This window comes from Miscanthus floridulus, chromosome 15, assembly GCF_019320115.1.
Source record: "Miscanthus floridulus cultivar M001 chromosome 15, ASM1932011v1, whole genome shotgun sequence".
In the NCBI taxonomy this organism is placed as follows: Eukaryota; Viridiplantae; Streptophyta; class Magnoliopsida; order Poales; family Poaceae; genus Miscanthus; species Miscanthus floridulus.
The window spans coordinates 17,994,689-18,017,685 of NC_089594.1; the positions used below are offsets into that span (position 1 = coordinate 17,994,689).

The 22,997-nt window shown below is 41.2% G+C and overlaps 2 pseudogenes; one reads left to right on the plus strand and one right to left on the minus strand.

Moving 5' to 3' along the window:
- The first annotated feature begins 550 nt into the window (after positions 1–550).
- On the plus strand, positions 551–17,253 carry LOC136506499 (putative disease resistance RPP13-like protein 2; annotated as a pseudogene).
- Positions 17,254–18,119: 866 nt separating this feature from the next.
- Positions 18,120–22,997, minus strand: part of LOC136507114 (uncharacterized) — a 36,554-nt pseudogene continuing 31,676 nt past the window's right edge.

Below are 22,997 nucleotides of genomic sequence, written 5' to 3' on the forward strand. Positions count from 1 at the left end.
GAAATGGGCCACAAATATATTTGAGCGATTTTTTTATCGTGGTCCATTATTGTATTAGACTTTTTGACCCATTTTGTTTCTCAGATCAGATCAGCCCATGCCACAATTTGAACTAGGCCCACGCCATAATTTTTTGGCCCATACAGTTTTTTAATATTATTTTCAACGCAATATTCAATATATACAGAACAACCCACTCAAGCGATTCCAAAAGGTGGTTACGCTCACAATTTGAGCTAGCTAGATGCATCCTTGGTTACGCTGCGTGTAGAAGCCCGGCTGTGCACGCAAAGAAAGGTATCATCGGCTAGCTTTGCCGCTCTTTCACCTCCGATTAGCAATGCCTATCTGAGCAGCGAAATTAAAGAATCAAATCAATCCCTATCTGAGCAGCGACTCAAAGCCCGAGATCAAGCATTTTGTTTCCACGCATGCACGCCACCGTAGCATATATACACACACACACACAAATGTGTACCTGCGTGTTGTCGAGCTCGTCCCAGGCAGCCAGCTGAGCTACGTACGTTCCCAGCAGACGCGTAGTAGCTAGCAGCTGGGTTTAGAAGGATGGCGGAGGCGATCATCGGGCCTCTGGTTGGGAGGCTGCAGGAGGTGGCCGTCGGCGAGGCCCGGGCGCTGGTGGGGGTGAACGCCGACATCCACCGGCTCCGGGACAAGCTCATGTGGCTGCAGGCCTTCCTCCGCGAGGCCGACACCAGGCGCCGGGCCGTCACCGACGAAGTCACCAGGGTCTGGACGCTGCAGACGCGGGACGCCGTCTTCGACGCCGAGGACGCCCTCGATCATTACCATCTCCATGTGGACATGTCCAGGTACCCACCCATCTTTAGTCAGTCGATCCGCAGCACACACTAGTACACTACTACGTAAAAACTTTTTTTTTTTGAGAAATACATAAAAACTTAACCAATCCGTTTGGTTTTTGGGCTCCGAGACAGTTGGGCCGGTTGCCCGTCTCGGTTATTCGTGGACGGATAGCCGGCCCAGCAACCGTCTCGGTTAATCATTAACCGAGGCGGACACCGTAAGCCAACCGTCTCAGTTAATCCACGATTAACCGAGACAGTTGCCTTATGACAACGGCCTCTGTTAATTGATTATTTTTTGAGACGGTCATTATAAGCACCCGTCTCCGTAAATTGATTTACGGAGGCGGACGTAGCAAGATGTTCGCCTCACTTAATGATTATAACAAAAAATAATTCATAACTTTTTCATATGAATTTGGATGAAGACAAATTTTATATCAAAATTATAGCTCTCGATGAGATCTATAATTTTGTAGTTGAAAAGTTTTCGAATTGAAACTGTTTAGGGTCCCAAAATATTGTTGTAAGTGCACAGATTTTGAAATTTAAAATTTAAAATTATCAAACGATCTCGGATGTTGACATGGTCTATACAAAAGTTATAGTTCTCAATAGAATCTACAACTTTGTAGTTGAAAAGTTTTTAATTTGAAGATGTTTAGAGTCCTAAATATGTGTTCGAATGTTATAGATTTTGAAATTTAAAATTTTGAATTCCTAAACGATCTCAAATGTTCACATAGTTAATAACAAAGTTCTAATGGCCTGACCTGCTCTACATGTTTGATATTGACAAGTTTTTGTTTTAAAGTCATTTAGTATCTCAAATATGTTTATCACAAGTTTATCACAAGCCCATAAACACATGATCAGGTAAACATGAACAATGAATAGCATAAACAGTAATCATTAATGAGCATCTTCATCATCCATATCATTAGTGATCATCTATTCCGTAAATGTTCCAAGGCCGCTCGTGACCGTGAGCACGGCTGATATACCAGTTTTACACTCTGTAGAGGTTGTACACTTTCACTGTGAGTCGTGATTTACCCTTTCGCCCGAGGTAGCTAATCTCTTGACCCACTTCCAAGGAAGGTCGGCAGGGTTCACTATGAAGCCTTTCAAAGGTTCGTCTAACAAGTTAGGGCCATTAGATTCACTCGGCAAACAGATGTAGGAACCCCCCTGTCGAATGGCACAATTCCATCACGGCTATACACATAAGAGTAGAGGCTGTCCTATACCCGATTCGTCAAGCCATTCTTACACCAATAAAGGTAACCACTAACAAGCTAGAAAAGGTCCTCATACTGAGCTAAAGCCAGAGCCATGTAGCCCTCACAGCTGTACTGTAAGTCCCAGATGATCACTTACAGATAAGTCCTTAGGGAGAGGAATCTAGAGCACCATAAAACAGCCCAATGCTCTAGCCCCCTTGTTCCATGTTGCTAAAAAGCATCTTTTAGTGTTTATTGCATATACCATTAGTCAAGTTACAAGATCATGGTTGTAGTTGAGCAGTGGCATCAAACTACCCAATGCAATACCCCATAGGTGACAAGGTACAAGTACAAAAGACTAGGATATCCTTAGTGGTAGTCAAGGTAGACACATGCAGTATGAATTGAATGATTAAAGGTGAATAGGACAACAAGGAAGATCCCATGCTATACTTTCCTTAAAACACCGATCCTTCGGTAAGCTTTAATCTTCAATGTTCTTCTTCTTCTTCTTGATCACCACGTATACCTCACCGACTGGACTTAATCATAAAGCACCACACAAGCATCCATACAATCATACACGAAGCAAACAATAGATCTAAATTAGAACAATACACCAATCATAAAATCAAGATGAAAAGTTTGTAAAACGAATCTACGTCTCGCTACGAATACACAGACGCGAAAAGCACACTAATCGGAAATGCGGTGAAAAAGATACATCTACCGAAAGATTTGCTCATAGGAGAAAATATAAAACTATTAGCTTCATGTGTTTTAAATATATAAAAACGTATATAAGATATTTCATAGAGATTATAATTTAAGTCAAATTTAGATTTGATTTATAAAACTAAAGTGAAACAAACCATATTCTATTTATAAAATCTAGTTGCATAATTGTTATTTAAGATATGATTCAAACCATGAAATTCTAGTATTAGTGACATGATAAACACTATTACTAACGCATAGATCTTAATGCTATGAATCTAACGCAACTTGAATGGACTAAAACGGATCTAGGACGCAGAAGATATGATGTAAACAAGATTTCTTTTAATCGAATAATAGATTAAATCTAATCACGAATTTTTAAAGTTAAAAACATACTGAACAGTAGTATGAACATGTAGATTATGAAATTACGAACCTAACGCAATTTGAACGGATCAAATCGGAGTTAAAACAGAAAAGTTATGGCCAAAACAAAATCAGTGGTAAATCTGTAAATAAGTGAAAACGTATTTTGGATCTAAACCGACGAAACTAAGCTTTCCAAAGAGGAAAACAGATTCTGAAAAAGTGCTATGGGCTGTGGGTTTGAAAATAGAAAACTGGAGGGGCTCTTTTAAAACAAACCAGCGACGGCGGCGACGGTGATGGCGACGGTGACGGCGACGGCGACGGTGACGGCGAGAGAAAGAGGAGAAAAATATAATTTACTACACGAGGGATTTCCCAAACTAGGGGGCTCCCCATACGGTAGTTTTGGTGTGCTTTGCCCAAGGGGTTGGTTGATATATATAGGAAGAAAAACTCTCCACATCCACGTCAACTAGCGATATGGTACTAATTGATGTTACCCTTATTTGTAGCTATATGTGAGATTTGACTTCCTGGGCTCACATATGGTGTGTATCTGGTTTTGTTCTTAAAACCGGGTGCTACACCCAGCAACCGCCTCGGTTAATCACTAACCGAGGCGGACACCGTAAGCCAACCGTCTCAGTTAATCCACGATTAACCGAGGCAGTTGCCTTATGACAACCGCATCCGTTAATGGATTAACCGAGGCGGGCACCCTCGGTTAATTGATTATTTTTGGAGATGGTCATTATGAGCACCCGTCTCCATAAATTGATTTACGGAGACGGCGTAACAAGATGTCCGGCCCACTTAATGATTATAACAAAAAATAATTCATAACTTTTATATATGAACTCGGATGAAGACAAATTTTATATCAAAATTGTAGCTCTCGACGAGATCTACATTTCGAATGGAAACTGTTTAGGGTCCCAAAATATTGTTGTAAGTGCACAGATTTTGAAATTTAAAATATAAAATTATCAAACGATCTCGAATGTTGACATGGTCCATACAAAAATTATCGTTCTCAATAGAATCTACAATTTTGTAGTTGAAAAGTTTTTAATTTGAAGATGTTTAGAGTCCCAAATATGTGTTCGAAGGTTATAGATTTTGAAATTTAAAATTTTGAATTCCTAAACGATCTCAAATGTTCACATAGTTAATAACAAAGTTCTAATGGCCTGACCTGCTCTACATGTTTGATATTGACAAGTTTTTGTTTTAAAGTCATTTAGTATCTCAAATATGTGTTTGAAATTCATATGTTTTGAGACTTAATTTTTGAATTTTTCAAAATATCTCTGATTTAGATACATCCTATACCAAAGTTGTATTACTTCACAAGATTTAAAACGTTGTAGTTAAAAGTTTTTTCATTTGAGTTCATTTAGTAGCTAAAATATCAAATATAAGATTACGGAATATTGATATAAAAAGATGGCATATTATATATATAGACATGAATGAGTGTGTGGTGCTGTGGTATTAACGGAGACGGGCATTTTAAGACGCCCACATCGGTTAATGGGATTAACGGAGTTGGACACCTTAATGCGCCCACCTCTATTAATTGATTAACCGAGGCGGGCAAAGCAACCGCCTCTGTTAATCCACGATTAACCGTGACCTTCGGATAGAGGTGGTTGCAATGCTCGCCTCAGTAATAAAAAATATCTGCCTCGGAAAAGATTTGTGTAGTAGTGATAGAGCTTTAAGTACCAACAAGTGATAGTACTCCCCAAACCCCAATGCAAGTATGTTAGTCCCAACCAAGGTCGTGAAATATTTCCTCAGTTCCAAATATAAGACGTTTTAGCTTTCTTAACTACTACATAGCTTTCTCTGTGGAGTCAAAACATCTTATAATTTGAAATGGATGAAGTAGATTTGCAATACACTACCAGAAAAACGATTCTAGAAGACTGCCTCTCTAATTAACATGAAAGGGCTATGCAAAACAATTACAGTAGACAATCATATAGAGCAGTCTGATCATGACCCTACAATCCACAAAATTGATGGCCGAATGGTTGCAACAGATCAGACAATTGATGTGGAGCAAATCTGGAATAATGTATCCTTAGTTTTTTCATTGTAATATCTCTACATTTTTTTGTTATGAACAGTGCTTCTTTTATATTTGCTCCAGCTCCACATAGGTTCACAAGAGTCTTCTCTAATTTATAATATGCCATATATGCATTCTGAATGTACCCAAGGTGGGCTCGTCCTACTATGATATATCTTGAAACATTCACAATTCAAGTACGGATGAGACGCGGCCTATCTAGAAAAATTAGAGCCATCAACATGAGCCTTGATGGCATCATTGAAAACAAAGATAAATACAAGATAGAGGATTCCAACAAGAAGACAGATGTGACATGGAAACCTTCTAACTCAACATCTATAAATTACACTCATAGGAAGTTGTAAGTAGAAAGAATTACCTTTTGTACTTAACTATATTCTATCGCTGATTTCACTTATGTCATTTCTAGGGTAGGGAGTAAGAAATCACTAATTTTGAGACAAGATCACTAGACTATAGATTTCTTGTCTATGAATAATCCAAAAGAGATGAATTATTTGCCTTCCAACTTCCATCCTCTTGCTTTTTTTAGTAAAAAGAAATGAAGAATGAAATGGGTGAATGCCGATTACACTTGCATTTGAGGATAATTTTGTGCCTTACTTGATTGATAGGGCACATTAATTATGTTGTCCTGGTCAATGGGATAGATAGATAAAAAATCTCATTTGATTAAATTGAGTTTAACTTCCCATCTAAGGATACACACCATAGCTGCCTTGGTGAGTACAAATGGAGGACCTTACTCTTCGGGTGGGTTATAACTCCAACATATTGTCTTAAGTACATTGGTATCATCTTATAGTCGGTGTGATGTTGTGCCACATAGTCTTGAGATGACTCAACAGGCAACTCATATAATGTGTAGTCTTTTAGGTTGTTTTGTGTTAATTCCAAACAACCGCCTCTTTCCCTCACCCCCTCCCGTTGTCTCTCATCCGCATCATCCAAAATCCAATGTGGCATTGGATAGGCATGAGCATAATTAACTAAAACCAAAAAACCGAACCGAAAGAACCAGAACTGAAAAATTCAGTTCCTGATATTGAGGAACCTAAATAGCCGAAGAAAATTCGGTTCCTACTCTCGGATAATTGATTAATCGAAAGAACAAAATTACATGAATTATACTTCCTTCACTTGCATTTTATAAGATTATGTTTGGTTTATGTGTGATGTTTCATATTTGAACTGCTATATATTTATGTTCTTATATTGCTATTGTTCCATTTTAAATTATTATTATCGAAAATGGATGCAGTGTTGCATAAATTTGCTTTAGAACACACATACTTATTGTTATCTTAACCTCTCCTGAAAAAGTTTGGTTAGTTTGGCTAGAACCGGAACCAAACCAAAATATCCAAAAACCAATCGAAATGGCCAGTTCTGATAATTTTTTAGAACAAATCGATTCTCATTTTCTAAGAACCGAATGTTGGTATTTTATAGTGTAAGTAAGAAATTAAGAATTTTGCAAGCGCACAGATATACCATTATAGCATTTCACTAGGAGTAATCCGGGTATCATTATTTATATTTTACCACTAGGAGGAAAGATGGCAAGGATGGTATTGATAAATATTTATTCATGATAAAATCATTAACTTAAACACTTACTCTTATACAGGGGTAAGTTTAAGATATTCAGTAATATAAGTTCATAACAATTCAGAGAGAAGTAGATACTGATAAAATATTATATATAGCTAAGAAAGATTTCTCATTTATTTCTAATTAACAAGTCACAAAAATATACACACTAAAACAATAATCAACTTCTTATTTATATATAAGGGACATCATTAAAGAGAGATATAATAATATAACTACTCAATTAATGACTACGGTACTACTAAACCTACATGCCGAGCTTGGACTACAGAGAATCAATGAGAAAATATCACACACATTGATCTACCAAGTCTCAGAATATAAGTAGTATCCATAGGCAAAACTATGTCTAAGCACCATGCTCACAAAGTTCGGCTACTCAACTCACTCGAGTACTGAATTGAGCGCTCTATGAACTCATGTATAAACTCAAAGGTAACTAAAACTATACCATGCATATACTTGAAATAAACTAAAAACATAATAAAGAGAAACACAATATAAATTAAGATCAAAGTCACAATAAGAGATAAAGGATACATTAACTTTACCAAGTCTTCCGGAGACAAATCCGGAACCCCGAGTAATAGCACTAATCTACTTGAATCTTACTTATGCTAACTAATGATATCTGGAGTTGTACTTTCCTCTTCTGAATTGGATCTCTGAATGAATCAGGATGCTCTCCAGGAGGGGTCTTGGGCTCCTTTTATAGGAGGGTTTGAGTAGGGAGCAAGTAATCACCATGTCATCGATCCTCACCAATTCTAACGCCCACCATTGGATCAAACCGACTTGAATAAAGGGTGGAGATTGATCCTCAAAGTCGGTGGAGGAACGCGGCGCCGACAAGTGGGTCCAGGGGGGTCGCTCGACCTATAGGTGGGGTCAGCCGACCACACCATGGCCCCGTCCACGTGGAATTTTATCTCTATCCCATGAAGGGGATGGTTTGGGGTCAGTATAGTTGGTTTCGTCGCGATTGGATCTGATCTCTTGTGATATTATGGTCTGCTTTATCTTATTTTTTGAGTAAATTCACCTGTAATTATAAAATCAGCAAAACTCATGGAAATAGTTAATTTAAATCACTACACCTATGTTGGTGATTAATTTTAAGAATGAATTAATGGTAAATTGATGGTTTATAATCATCAATATTGACCGTCAACACCGAATTTCTTCAAAAAGCCGAGAAACCGAACCAAAACGGAACCGTAAACCGAATGCCCAGCACTAGCATTGGATGAGACAACATATATATAAGACTGCTTACGTGTACTAATCACCAATGTACTTGCCCTTAGGTGGTAACAACCTAATTCTTGTGTGGTGGTTGAGTTGTGAGGGTGTGACTTAACCACTATGGTTGAAATTGAATGGTTTTAGGAGTTTATTTGTAGGCATGTGATAGTAGCATCCGTGAGTATGAGATTGTGGTATGCCATGTGGGGAGGAGATTATTACGAGAAATGTCACCATTGTAACTGCAAGAGGAAACAATTGTTCTTTGGTGCATGCGCAGCAACAGTTTTCTTATAAAGGAACGACTTAACTATACTTTTAGAACATTAATGAGTTTTGAGAACTCTAACATGATTCAAGTTTTAGAGATGTTAGACTAATTGTTTTAGTTCATTTTAAAGTTGAAACTTCAAGAATTCAAAAATATGATTCTTCTGTTTCAAATATAAGATTTCAAGTCTTAGAAAGTGTCAATGATTAAAAAGTTTACAATGCAAAATATTTTTATTAAGTAGGGATTTCTTGTCACCAAAATAGTGTATCGAACATGAAAACACAATAAGTTATGTAGATTTAGGATTCCCAAGTGGTAATATCCCTACATCTAGTATTTTTCTTCATTATATCAAAAGAAGATTATTGCAACATGTATGTTTTAGATCTAATCATATGACCTCATGTAAAGTCCTAAATGTGTAGTCAGAAGGTTCTTGATTTGGATATGATATGGTGTCTTATCGGCTAGCTTCTAGTCTTTTATGCAATCTAACTGTGACCTCCCTGTAATGCACCCCACCTAATGCTTTTATAGTTGGGTTAAGGGGAGATATGTTATACATGGAGTTCCAAGTGAAATAGTTTGGATCATACTTTTTAGAATATTTAGGAATATTTCTTTGTCTAAGGATATCTTTTGTATAACATGAATAATAGCAAAACTACCTACATGTACCTTGTTTTTTTCTACCATTATAGTTGGCAATTACTAGTAATAATGAACATATGAGGGTATGCCCAATAATTATTAGGTTGGTTATATATGCTTTGGATCTAGAGCTAGATAGTAACACAAAAGACACAAATTTAGACAGGTTCGGGCCCTCAGAATGGTAATACCTTATGTCTTGTGTTTGGTGGTTTATATTGCTTGTTTTCATATGTAGATGTGGATGTTTTGTGGCCTCTATTGGCTCAGTCCTGACCTAGGGACCCTACGTGCCTTATTTAGCTTGGGGGTAGGGTTATATGGTCGATTTTCTTTCTTAGTCGGATAAGGTATGCTTCCTATTGATATAGAATCCATTTCTCAAAGTAATGGAGTCATTCTCTTATAGGAAATGGTTCAAAAATCGATATTCACTACTACACAAACGAATATGCGCAGCATTGCACTTTTGCACTCCGTGGCGGGCAACTATTTTTGCCCGTTGCGGTAAATCCCACGATTTACCGCGGCGGGCATTTTTTATTTACCGCAGCGGGCTCTTTTGCCCGCCACGGTAAATCGATTTACCATGGCAGACATATTATGATGCCCGCCACGGTAAATACCCTATTTACCGTGGCGGACAACGTTAAAAGCCCGCCATGGAAAAGGCCTAGGCCCATCAGGCCCAAGCTGGCCCGATATTCGTCTACACGTATATATAGGTATACTTAGGGTTTCAGGGGGCGCAGTCAGCCTCCCCACTCTGTTCCTGTCGCGCAGTCGGCCTCTCTTCCTCCCCACTCTCTTCCTCCCCACGTGCTCCAGGTCAGGCCGCCCCGACGGTGGCGGTGGAGGCCCCGACGACGCCCCTTCCTCTCCCTCCTTCAGCCGGCAGTGGAGGCCCCGACGGCGCCCCTTCCTCTCCCTCCTCCGGCCGGCGTGGAGGCCCCGACGCCGGCATGGAGGCCCCGGCGGTGGCGGCGGATCCGGCGCAAGGTGTGGAGCCCTCTTTCATCTCTCTCAGATCAATGGTGGATCTTGTCCCTCTCACACTCGCACCCTTGCAGATCCCCGACGACGGTGGCGAGCAGCGGCGACGGGTGCTCCTCCACGCACGGTGGCGAGCAGCGGCGTGGCCCGTCCGGCGCGGATCCACGGCGGGGTGGTGCCAACCTGCCGCGATGGCATGGATCCACGGAGGGGCGGCCCCAACCCGCCACGATGGCACGGATCCACGGAGGGGCGGCCCCAACCCACCACGACGTCGCGGATCCACGACGGGGCGTCATCTCCCTCCCACCCAATCGACGGCGGCGCAGATCCGGTGGGCGTGGCGCCCACCCCAGCCCTTCCTCTCCCTCCGGCGGTGCAGCGGGTTGGAGCTGCAGCGGATCCAATCGACAGCGGTGGATCGACGGCGGCGGTGGGATCTAGGTTCAGTGCGGCCCGGATCCAAGCCCGTGTGGGCTTTTTTTTCCTGAACGATTTGTCGCGGCGGGCGTTCTTATGTGGCCGCCGCGGTAAATCGATTAAATGCGGCGGGCAAAGCTGTCCGCCGCGGGAAGCCACGATTTACCGTGGCCTTTCGGTGGCGGCGGACCGGTTTGCCCGCCGCGGGAAACCCAAAACGCCCGACACGGATAAATATTCTGTAGTAGTGATTCCACCTTTTAGGTTAAGGTATCATGAAAAGTGATACATGTGAAGATCGTGTATTTTAGTCACATTCAGATCTATTTTTTGAGTCCATGATATCACTACATTGGATGGATCTTCCACCTATTTAGCTAAGAAAGAATAGACGCAGAGGTGGATAATATATGATATGAAGATCATGAGTTGGCGCATAATGAAGATGCCAGTAGTCGTGACTATCTCCTTCATTCCCTAATCCAAGATTAGAAAAGAAGACTAAGAGGGGCCTATCGAGAACAAATAGTTAATTAAGTTTAGAAGGCTATTCCATAATTCAATTCCCATTAAAAAATACTTAGTCTCTTAAACAAGACATTCTCAAACTTAGAGAATTCAAGTCATTAGGATTTCCTTTTATATGAAGTAAGCGATATTTGAGAATTTCCTATAAGCATTGGTTTTATTTGGAATTCAATCAATCAATCAACTACGAAACAAGAGAGCTCTTTTATTTTAACAGAAAGAAACACAAATTAACAAAAATAGATACAAAATTATTATAAACTAAAATGAATCAAACTTGTTTTATATTTTAATATTTTTAACCAAATTCTTTGATTAACCTTTTGAATTTAAGCAACTAAACTCATTCTCAATTTTGGAACATGAAGAGATATACATGCTAGTTATCTCAACGACGACTTGAGGTGTTCTAGGTGGCACTATGACCCTAGACCAGCCCTAGGTCCGATAGCCACAACATAGTCCCTTCGGGGTAATCGTTCACAGGTTTTCATGATTATAAGTGAAAATTGAATAGTCCAGTTTTATAAAAGAAAAAGTAGCATTCAGTTTCTACAGGAAGAGCCACAAGTTTGTCGGTTATGATTTATCCATACATTGATGTGTGCTCAAATTTTGCGCCAACACATGGGTTCTTAAAGGCAACCAGCCCATCACTACTAAAAAAGGATTTTCGAGAGTCCTCCAATTATTCGTAGATAGCGTTTAACTTCCATTCAATGGGTCCAAGGACCCATCCACCTCTGTAAATCGATTTATAGAGGTAGTGTGGCAGCAGTCTTAAGATGCATGCGTCTGTATTGTGCATGTGGTATTATAGTGGTATCCCTTCTCACTTTTATTGGCTGATTGAGGCATATATTGACTGAAAGAAATGGAAGATTATTTTCACCTTTTCTGAAAAAATATCGATGGGCAATGGATAGATTATATTTGGCACTATGTTTGATCAACTTACTCTTCAGACTAATCTTACTGGTACTAACCACTATACAATGGTTGAATCTCAGGGATGATGTTGTCACACCCAATTTTAAGGATAAAATTGAATGCACTAAACTCGTGTGTGCCCAGGAATCAATCACACACACAAGCTGACAAATTACAATAGTATCATCACAGTGTCTCATACATCAGAGTTATAATAGAACTTAGTATCATACATCACAGCGGAATAATAAAATAGAATGCACTCTCGTGGCCGTCATCACAGGGAAGGTCAACTGGTTGACCACAAGCCTAATAATCCTCCGGGAAATCCTCATACCCGATGTCATCTGTTACCCATCCGGGATTTTTATCCAAGTAAAGAAAATAAACAAGTGTAAGTACATTCCGTACTTAGCAAGCTAACATGGGGTTATGAAGCTCAAAAGGATAGACTCTGGTTTACTGCAGTTAGCATTTTTAATGGGTCAAACTTTTATTCTCAAGTATTATCAAGTTATGCTTAAGCTCCCATTTAATTCCCATGAGAACAAATATCAAGGTCAGGTGTACCATATGTCATCATAGAACAACTTAATTGATCATCATCAAGTATCCAGTTATTCTGTGAGTTTTCCGGGCCGCTCGTAACCGTGAGCACGGCTGTTATAACAGTTTGTTACCCTCTGCAGAGGTGGTGCACATTCACCGCGAGTCGTGATCCCCATATGCCCGGGTTAATTACTCCCATGTCACTTCCAAGGTGAACGGGCAGGGTACACTATGAAGCCATTTCATAGGTTTCCCTAACAAGTTAGGGCCGCTAGGTTTCCTTGGCAGGCAGATGTAGGGACCCCCCTTTCCTATGGCACAAATCCATCACGGCTATACTCATAGGAACAGAGGCAGCCCTATACCCAAAGTGGCAAGCCCCATTTGCGCCAAAAAGGTAACCTCTAACTAGTTAGGAAAGATCCTATTACTGAGCTAAAGTCAGAGCCATATGACTCTCCCGGTTGCACTGTCAGTCCCAGCTTTTGCCGACAGATAAGTCCTTATGGAGGGCCGGGAGCAAAATGAACAAAGGTCATTTGCACTTTCGCCCTATGGAACAGTTGTTATAATTCATGTTACTCACTTTGTTCCATAGTATCATTCATCAATATGTATATCAAGTTCAGTTAGAGCACTAGCAATCTACCCATATGCATTTAACCCATAGGAGACAAGAAACAGGATAACAATCACTAGGATGTCCTTACGGGTATCAAATTTAGACACATGCAAATGAGTAATTGCTTAAAGTGAAATAGGACAACAAGGAAGGCCCATGTTATACTTGCCTTGGTTCACAAACTCGTGCTGGTCCTGCTGGTCGTCGAAGAGTTCTTGGTCTCCAACGTTTTCCTCACCGTCTGAACGCGTCCAACACGGCAACATACAACATTCCAAAAGCATTCATGCAAAGCAAACACTCCTATCATTAGAACAGTACACCAACAGTATTGAAATAAAAATAAAATGTTTGTAAAACTAATCTACGTTTCGCTACGATCACGTCAACGCGAAGTTCACGAAAAACGGAGCTACAATGCGAAAGTTATGATTAAAACGGGTTTTCCAATAGCCCTATATTTAATTAATTCTAATCATGAAATTAAAAAGTTCCAAACTTGACTAACAGTAGCTCCAACATGTAGCTTATGAAATTACGAAGCTAACGCGATTTGAATGGATCAATTCGGAGTTAAAACGACAATTCTATAAGCGAAACAGTTCGAATGGCATTTCTGTAAATACTGAAAGCGTACTTTTGACTTAAACAGCGAAGTTTACGCTTTCTAAACGGGTTTGCGCATTCGGGGAAATACGCTAAGGACGGCGGGTTAGGACTTAGAAAAATCCATGGACTCTTTAGCAAATTTACCCCCGAAGGGGTATCTTCTATTTTCGGCCGTTAGATCCAGATCGGACGGTTCGGATTAGCCTGGGGGGTTTTGGCCGGCCGGAACAGTGACTCAGGCGAGGCATGCCATGGCCGGCGGCGTGAAGCACACTGGCGCGCGCGGTTCCGGGGCTAGGGGCCACGGTTCGGAAATCCGGAAGCACCGGGAGAAAGCTGGGGAGGAGGGGAACTCGCCCAGGCCATCACGACGGCCGGAGGAGAAGGTTGGAGCGGCGGCCGCCATGGCCGACGGCCAAGAGCTCACGGCGCTCGCGGATTGGGCGATACAAATCACGAAACGCAAAATGAATCGCATGGGGAGAGAGAGGGGGCCACGGCGAGCTCACCACGGGCGAGAAACGGAGGTGGGGACGGCTCGGAGACGACGGCGACGCGGACGGCGAGGTCGGAGATCGGCGGGGCTCCTCCGTGCGGCAGTTTCGGCCGGGACGAGGCGAAAACGGAGCGGAGCAGCAGGGGGCGCGCGAGGGGGGGGGCTCGGATGCCTTTTAACGAGGCCGAGGCAACGGGAGGACTCCCACGACGCGCGACGTGGGCGCGGTTGCGCAGCGGCTTGAGCGGGCGGTTGCCGAAGGAAGGGGGCGGAGCTGATGCGTGGGGCCGTGCGGTCAGCGACTAAGGGAAGGAGGAGGGCACGGCGGCAGTTGCCAGGCCGACGCGGAGCGCGCGGCTGCTGGGCTGGGCTGAGCGCGTGGCTGGGCCGAGCGGGGGAGGAAATCAGCGCGGCTGGGCTGGTGGGCTGGCGCGGAAAGAAAGGCCTGCGGGCCGAAACCGAGGAAGGGAGGGATGGAAGGAAATTTTTCTTTTTCTTTTTATAAATAAAATTTTCAAACTCAATTTCAAAAGGTTTTTAAGATCTTTTAGCATTTGAATAAAACACCCGTCACAGAAATAAATACGCAATAGCATGAATGCATCACATGTTTCTATTCTTGCATTTTCTTTTAATTTTATAAAAGAATTATTACTTCCTAATTTGAATTGCACATATAATTGCATATTTAAATCAAATTTACTATTTTAAAAAGAATTCAAATTTTTGGGTGTTACAGATGTCCATGATTCAGATGCGGTGATATATGTGGAGGAGCACAAACAATTAGAGGATGCCCTTGTTAATAACCTAACTGAACACCAAGTGGGCAAAGAACACTATCCAGTCATGATCACTGTGTTAGGAGAAAGTGGTATTGGGAAGACAACTCTTGTGAGACATATACAAAAAAATGGAAAAGAAGAAAGTGTTTCAAGTGCAAGCCATGGAAAGTTTTGCACCTTATTTGACTGCTGCTAACATCCTTCAACAAATTACTCAGCAACAGAAGACGACACGAATTTCCCTAAAGAAATGGCACAGAAGATGCTGCAAAATAAATTGAAAAATAAGAAATACTTGCTCGCGATAGATGGTGAAGTCAGTGGTACTGAGTGGAAGCACTTTTTGACTAGCATCCCAGTTGGCACTAGGGGTAGTAGAGTAGTGCATATCACACAAGGTAAACCAGAAGAGCCACCTAGCAGCTACCATCATGTCACCATTCAGTTAAAAAAACTTACAGAAGATGCTTCCATGTCATTGTTTCGTTAGAGGCTACCTAAGGAACTGCAAGATAAAAACCTTAAGAAGTACCAAAAGAGTATTTTCAAAATCACCCAAGGGTTACCTTTGGTGGTTGTTCTTTTATCAGGTCTTGTGCAAACCAAGGTGTTCCCAAGTGAGTGGGTGAAGGTTTTTCAGTACCTTAAGTCCAAGCCATCAGCGAATCTTGAAAACATGTTGTCAGTTTGCTTTGATGATCTTCCACATGAGCTAAAATGTTGCTTCCTCTACCTTGCTGCGTTGCCAACCAACACTACAATTGAGGCACGCAGCTTGGTATTTATGTGGGTTGCAGAGGGATTTATAAGTTCAAAGGGAGGGAAGACAATGGAGAAGATTGGCTACATCTACCTATCTGAGTTGATTAATCGGAATCTTGTCAACCGAGTGAAAATGGATGATGATTCCAGTTTCGGCAGTATGTCGGTCACAATCCAAACCAAAGTCCATGACATTTTGCAGATAGAAGCACATGAAGCAAGCTTCGTGGAGGTCCATAGCCATGATGCTATCCCTACATTAACTAGTGCTCGCCGCCTCTCTCTGTAGAACTACACTGACAAATATGCTGTCCTAGCCCATCCATTGCCAAAGCTACGATCCATCTTCTCTCAGTATGAGCAAGAGCCTAATAAAGGTGATCAGGGGCACAGGTCCAAAGGAAGTCAGGCATATATGTTTCATTTATCTCAACGAAGGGCAATCTCTAAGATGAAGAAAGACATCAGATCTCACATCAAGGAACTGTTTCATGGATCTGAGTTTCTCCGTGTCATCAATCTGCAAGGCATTGAGATTGGTGAGACTTTGACAAGTGCAATTGGCAATGTTGTGCACTTGCAGTACCTTGGCATCACATCATGTTCACTGAAACATATCCCATGGTCCATCGGAAGACTCACTAGCCTCCAAACATTGGATGTGAGGGAAACTAATGTCCGAGAGCTCCCAAGGTCCTTTTGGATGATTAAGACCCTGAGACATGTCCTTGGCTTTGTCCTCAGACTGCCCAAGCAAATTGGCAACTTGAAACAGCTGCATACAATTGACTCCATAGATTGAAGAAGTTTCGGAGGAGCTGACTTTGGAAAGGACACTAGGAGAGATGATCCATCTTGAGTTCTTGTCAATCAGGGATATCTCACATGTCAATGTGAAAGCTCTTTCTGGTGCTCTAGAGAAACTTGAGAGCCTTAGGACCCTGATCTTAGAAGGTAAAATTATTCCTTCAAATGTCTTCACCACCGCTTCCCTTCAACGTGTCAAGTTTATGTTCCTAAGTGGGGATCTGGTACATTCATCTGATCTAGATGGTAGTGAATCCTTTTGTCTCCCTAATCTCATCATGCTTTCTCTGGAGAAAACATATGTGACTCAGGAATTCATTAGCAAGCTGTCTGAGCTGCCATTTCTTGCCACCCTTGCATTGTACACTGGCTCGTACAAGGACAAGAAACTTGTATTTGCTTCATCCAAATTTTCACGCCTCAAAAAGATCAAGATGATTGACGTGGAAGTGCTGGAGATTGTTGAAGTTGAGGTGAGCATGGTTCCTGAGCTCAAAGAGTTGGAAATTCACTCCCCATTCACAGGTTGTTATCATGATATTGACCTAGGTAATGACAAGAAATGTTCTAAAAAACACAAGGATCGTGGTTGATCTTAAGAAAGAGAATAATGATGTTCATGAAGAAAATGATGATATGTCTGAATGGTGGATGATATTCGCATGAGTCATGGTAAGGTAAAATTGGCACCCACCGCAGCCATGCAAGTATTGTATATAGATTAACATGCCATCGTTCCTATGAGCTACGTGCTTGTATATGGCCACTGTGTATGGGGTATTGTGTGTTCCCTGTGCACTCTCTTAAATATGTTGTGTTGTTCGTGTTGAATGATTGTAATTTGTAAATATTTGGATGGAGTCGTTATTGTCGGTGTTGTTCTATGTACAAACTAATATGTAGTAATAATGTGGCAAAAGTCATGACCCTTACACTGCCAAGAGCCATACATAAATGTGTGCCACTATAATAAAAATGCAGTGAACGTTTACCTGCAGAGCCGCAGAAGCATCAAGAATATGAAGTTGAACATATGTTACCATTATTTTTAAATAAAAAACATCACATAAATGATGTGCGATAATTCCACCGGAAGATTGAATTTGGGAAAAAAATGTGTCAATTTCTACCTACTCCACTGCTGCCAGTTCCTTGCTTGCTGCCATATCCTCAGCTGTGACAAGGCTTTGGTTATCTTGTACTGTTATATATGCTTCTCATCTACACAATCTTCTCATATTGGACCAAATACTGCTGTCCCATTTCACAATGCATAACTTACATCAAAGGAATCTTTTACCTCAGCAGACCATACACGCACGGTTTTATTCACACAACTCAAGTCTGTTGATTTCTGAATCACAGCACTTGATCCAAACTGGCCCTTGTCTAATAACTGCCAAGTCAAAGGAAAGCAGCAATTTGCACCCAAAAGGGAAGCTATACTATATATATATATATATATATATATATATATATATATATATATATATATATATATATATATATATATATATATATAAACAACAACAGGAGAAGTATTTGCAGTTTACATCATATCTATGACACTATGACCAGTAAGTTCTAAAACGGCATCAGCCCAGCCCTAAAACCGTTATGTCAGAGGGCAACTCTTAAGCAACAATTCCAGTGCCACTTTCTTTTGCCTCAGGGGATCAATGCAAATGGGGGGAAAGACAAGTCTAACTACTACACAGAACCAGGAAGAGTTAAACAGCTCAGACCAAACCAAGGAGTCATCACAAAAGCCTCATGCCTATTCTACAATTTTTCTAACCGTGACAATGGTCCTGCCTCTCTTGCAGGGCCAGTCACGTATAAGTTCGATAATAGGTGATTATTGTTTAATGTACAAAAGTTAGCACAAGGTGCTGCCTTTATAGCCCGATGAATGCCATGCCACCATCGAGTCATTGTCGTTAGGCAGACGGAGACTGCTGCACCTGCACTGGTGGGAAGAACCCCATGCCTGCTGATGATTGGAAGAATCCTGCTGATGTGGGTGATTGCTGTGGTGCCTGAGGAGACTGCTGCTGCTGCTGGGGTTGGTTCTGAGCCGGTGGAAGCGGAGGAGGAAGTGATGGACCACTTGGTCCTGGAAAACCTGCCGGCATAATGTTGGACATTGGAGGCGGAGGTGGCATAGAGCCGGCCGTCATCCCGAAAGGTCCCATTCCCATCATTCCTCCAGTACTTCGACCAAATTGTTGCAGAAGCGGTGGCAAAAATGGCGGTGGAGGTGGTGCAAATGGACCTGGTACTTGGTAGTTGCATGGGCACTGCTCCAATCTGTTGTTGCATCTGTGGCACTTGCACAGAAAAGGGAGGAGCACCCATGTCACTGCCCTGTGCGGTTTTCTCAAGCCTAGGACTCTTTTCAATCTGGAAGCCCAGCAGTCCTCCAGAGAGTTCTCCAGAAGGCGATCCACTATTCATGGAAGATAGTGAAGCGCCATGTTCAGCAACAAAAGATGATAAAATGGAGCTCAGAACCTGCACAGGTGCTGACAAAGATGCCAGCTTATCTGCCATTGCTGCTGCCGTTCTCTTGGGCTCCTCTCCCACTGCACTGACTGTAGCGGCAAGTGAGGTTGCTGGATTCAGTGACAGTAACTGGGGAGACATCTGCCTTACTCCAGAACCCTGTATCATAGCAGCTGTTTGTTCTGTTGGGGTAATCATTAGCAGACTAGAACTAGATCCTGTGCCATTTGCAACAACGGCACCATCAAATCTTTGCCTAAGTTGAATGGCATGTTCAGCCTCTGCTCGAGCAACCTGTTATGGCAATCAGATAAGGGATTACCAATAATGTCATAAGACAGCTAAAAGATTATTACACCATAAATAAATTTCAGAAAAAAAAGAAAAGAGCTAATTGAGAAGCAGCAACTGGAATCAAGACATGCATGTCGGCATCACCCAAGGCACAAAACAGAGAAATGCAAAGGCCAGACTAGAAGGATGTGAAGACCACTCTGAAAGGTGATCAAACATCTCAAGTTGCTATGGAAGCAGTTTAGGTGGGCTTTTTCAATATAACAGACTTAATCTCAAGGTGCTAAGAAAGAACTCTAGGTGGGTTTTCTCAACATAACAGACTTAAAGTTGTAATCAATAAATAAATAGTTCAAGTGAGCAGTGGAATTAATAAATAGTTTTAAGTGAACATGGGTTTGGCCAGGTAGGAATCAGAACTGGCAAGAGGCATACTTGTGCCATAAAGGTGCTAGATGGCTCAGACAACACACATGCTCATGGCTTACTAGTGCAGGTGCCATTTATGAAAACAAGAATTCAGTTGGGAATGAACGGATTAGGTCTCTCCACTTGAAGTTCTACACATATCCTCTAATAGTTCTACACATAGCTGTGGACGGACATGATTGCAAGGAACAATAACAGATGAAAAGCCAACATGCAATAGGGCATAAAGAATAATTCTTACTTGCAACTGGCTGCGAAGAATTTCTGACTTTGACTCCTGTTATAGAAATAAGAAAGACTATTTTGAAAAGCATGAGTCATATGTAACTGAGATGGAACATTTGGAAGATAATGAAAGTGTGCATAAGACCTGTTCAATGAGAGCATCTTTTAATTGATTTATCAGCGATATCCTCGCCACATCTACACTTTCAAGTTGTGAAATGCACTACTTCAGGATAGTTTCCTGTTCTTGAAGATCAGAAATCATTGTTGAGGCAGGCTGATCACCTTATGAAAAACCATGCAGACCAAAAAAAAAGTAGAACATATAAGAATGGTGTCAAACTTTCTTCCACAGCAGATATCCACAATGTTAATAACTAGTGAGCAAGATAAATCCTTACCTTTGGTACTAGCATCGTCTATATTTTTCTTTATCTTTTCTAGAACACTAACAGTACTCTTTCATTTGTTCAAAGCTGTGTCTTCATCAAAATGTTGATCAAGCACAGCTTGGTATGCAGTCACAATCTTTTCAGGCATACCACCAACAGTCAGTTTCTACAGAAGAATTCAACAAGTTAATACTCTCATGTCCAATTCAATATGTTTTCACCAAAAAAGGAGAGTGATATAGGATAACTAGCAACTTACTTTTAGTACTGTACTGGAATCCTTCCTTGCAACTTTGGAATTTAAGGGCTTAGAGCTAGGATTTGAATTATTCTTATTCCCATTGTTATCGAATATAAGAGGGTTGTCACCAAAAATGCTCTTTCAAACTTTCAATACGGGTTCCAAAAACTTTGCATTCATCCCAAATTCCTATCTGTAATTCCAAAAGATAAGTTAGAAACAATCTTTTTATTCTGGATTTCCAAGAAAAAATGAAGCAAATCAAATTAGCCATCAGTTATCCAGTATTTAGTCTAGTTTTAATAAAGTATCATGTCCTATTGGTGCACATTATCCCGGCAGATTTTGCAGCAAATTTCTTTACACAGTATTAATGAAGGACCAAGAAAACTATGATTAAAATTGAACGACCCTTCCAAACTATGATTAAGCATTGTGACAACTGTAATCATTATTACCACAACATTAAGAACCACCTAGTCCACAACCCATACAAGAAAATAAATAACCTGCAACATATGGGAAACTAAGCTTAGACTCTACTAGGCAGTCTACTACTGAACCAACGACCAGAGGTCATTCCCTCCATGCTTAAAGATCAAGCACAACATCCAAACAACCATCCACATGAGCATTCCTAGGGAGGGAGCTCTAGCATGCTGGTTTCCCCTTAACTTGCTCTAGTTGTGCTTCTCGTCGCTGCAGAAGCAGATAAGGCAGGGCTGCTTGTAGTTGATGCAGGAGGGGAACTCCTTGCTCACCATGCAGTACCTCCAGCACCTTTTGCAGCCACCGAGCACCAGCACCAACCTTTCATCCAATGAAATGTCTGATGATACACATGAGCTAGACGACGATGAGTCATTGTTGTTGCCACTATCAACCTCTACCCTCCTTGTGGGTAGTGCCAGCGTAGCTGCAGGGCCAACTGTGTGCTGCTCGCACAACTGCCACCAGAGATGCACTTCTGCTAGAATGGTGCATTTGACCAAGTTGTTGGCAGATGGTCTTTTGAAGAAGGTAATTAAATGCAAAAAAATCCTTTTAAATGCCAGGACAAATGTTTGTTGGATTGGTTTGATAGGATGGCATCACCAAATAAATGCAGAAGAACCCAAGGATCTATTCAAATTCATAGTAATATGTTTCAAACAAACCTTGAAAAGATCTTATTAATTAGAGAATCGTGACTACTATAATCATTACTAACATAGCATTAAGAACCACCTAGTCCACACCCCATACAAGAACATAAAAAGCCTACAGCATATTGGAAACTAAGCTTTGACTCTACCAGCCCACTACTAGACCAAATTGATGCACTTCTGCTATAGATCTAATTCCCCTCATGCATCTGCTCCCATGAATATTGTTTTCCTACATTCATGTGCAGGGACATCTACTATCACCACATTTTTCAAATTTGTGCTTGATCAACATTTTGATGAAGACACAGCTCTGAACAAATGTAGGAGTACTTTTAGTGTTCTAGAGAAGATAAGGAAAGATATAAAAGATATTTCTATCAATGTAAGGATTTATCTTTCTCACTAGTTATTAACATTGTGGATATCTGATGAAGATAGTTTGACACCATTCTTATTTGTTCTGCTTTTTTGGATTGCATGGTTTTTTGTAAGGTGATCTCAACCTACATCATAATTGATTTCTGACATTCAAAAACAAGAAACAAACTTGAAGCAGTGCATTGTACAACTTGAAAGTGTAGATGTGGCGAGGATACCCTTGATGAATCAATTAAAGGACGCACTCATTGAGCATGCCTTGAGCTAGCACATTTTCCATTATCTTCCAAATGTTTTGTCTCATTACATATGCCTCATGCATTTCAAAACTGTCTTTCTTGTTTCTATAACAGGAGTCAATGTCAACAATTCTCCTCTACCATGCTTGTAACACCCTAAAATTTGCATCACTTTTAAATAGGTGAATTGAATTTAGTTATACAATAGTGTGTGCATGCAACATAGAAAAATAATAAATTTTATCAAATTAAAATCAAATATAAGGTTTACCTACGTGTCTATGAATTCATGCTGCTGTATATTATTTTTGAATTATGTGATTTGAAATCAAACTTCAAATTGATTTAAATTTGCATTTCAAAATTTGGTTTGGAAAATTAGAAAAGGAAAATGAATTTTTCTGCCTTCCCTTCCCTGCTTTCGGCCCGCAGCCAGCTTCCGCGTGGCCTGCCTCTCTTCTGCTTCGGCTCTTCCCCGTGGCCCAGCGAGCGTCGGCCCAGTCTCGTCCGCACACTCCACTTCTCCCGCAGTGGCCTGGTCATGGCCCAGCAAACCGCACGTCGCGCCGCGCCCTCCTTTCCCTCTCCCTGACATCACAGCCCGCACCTTCTCTCTCG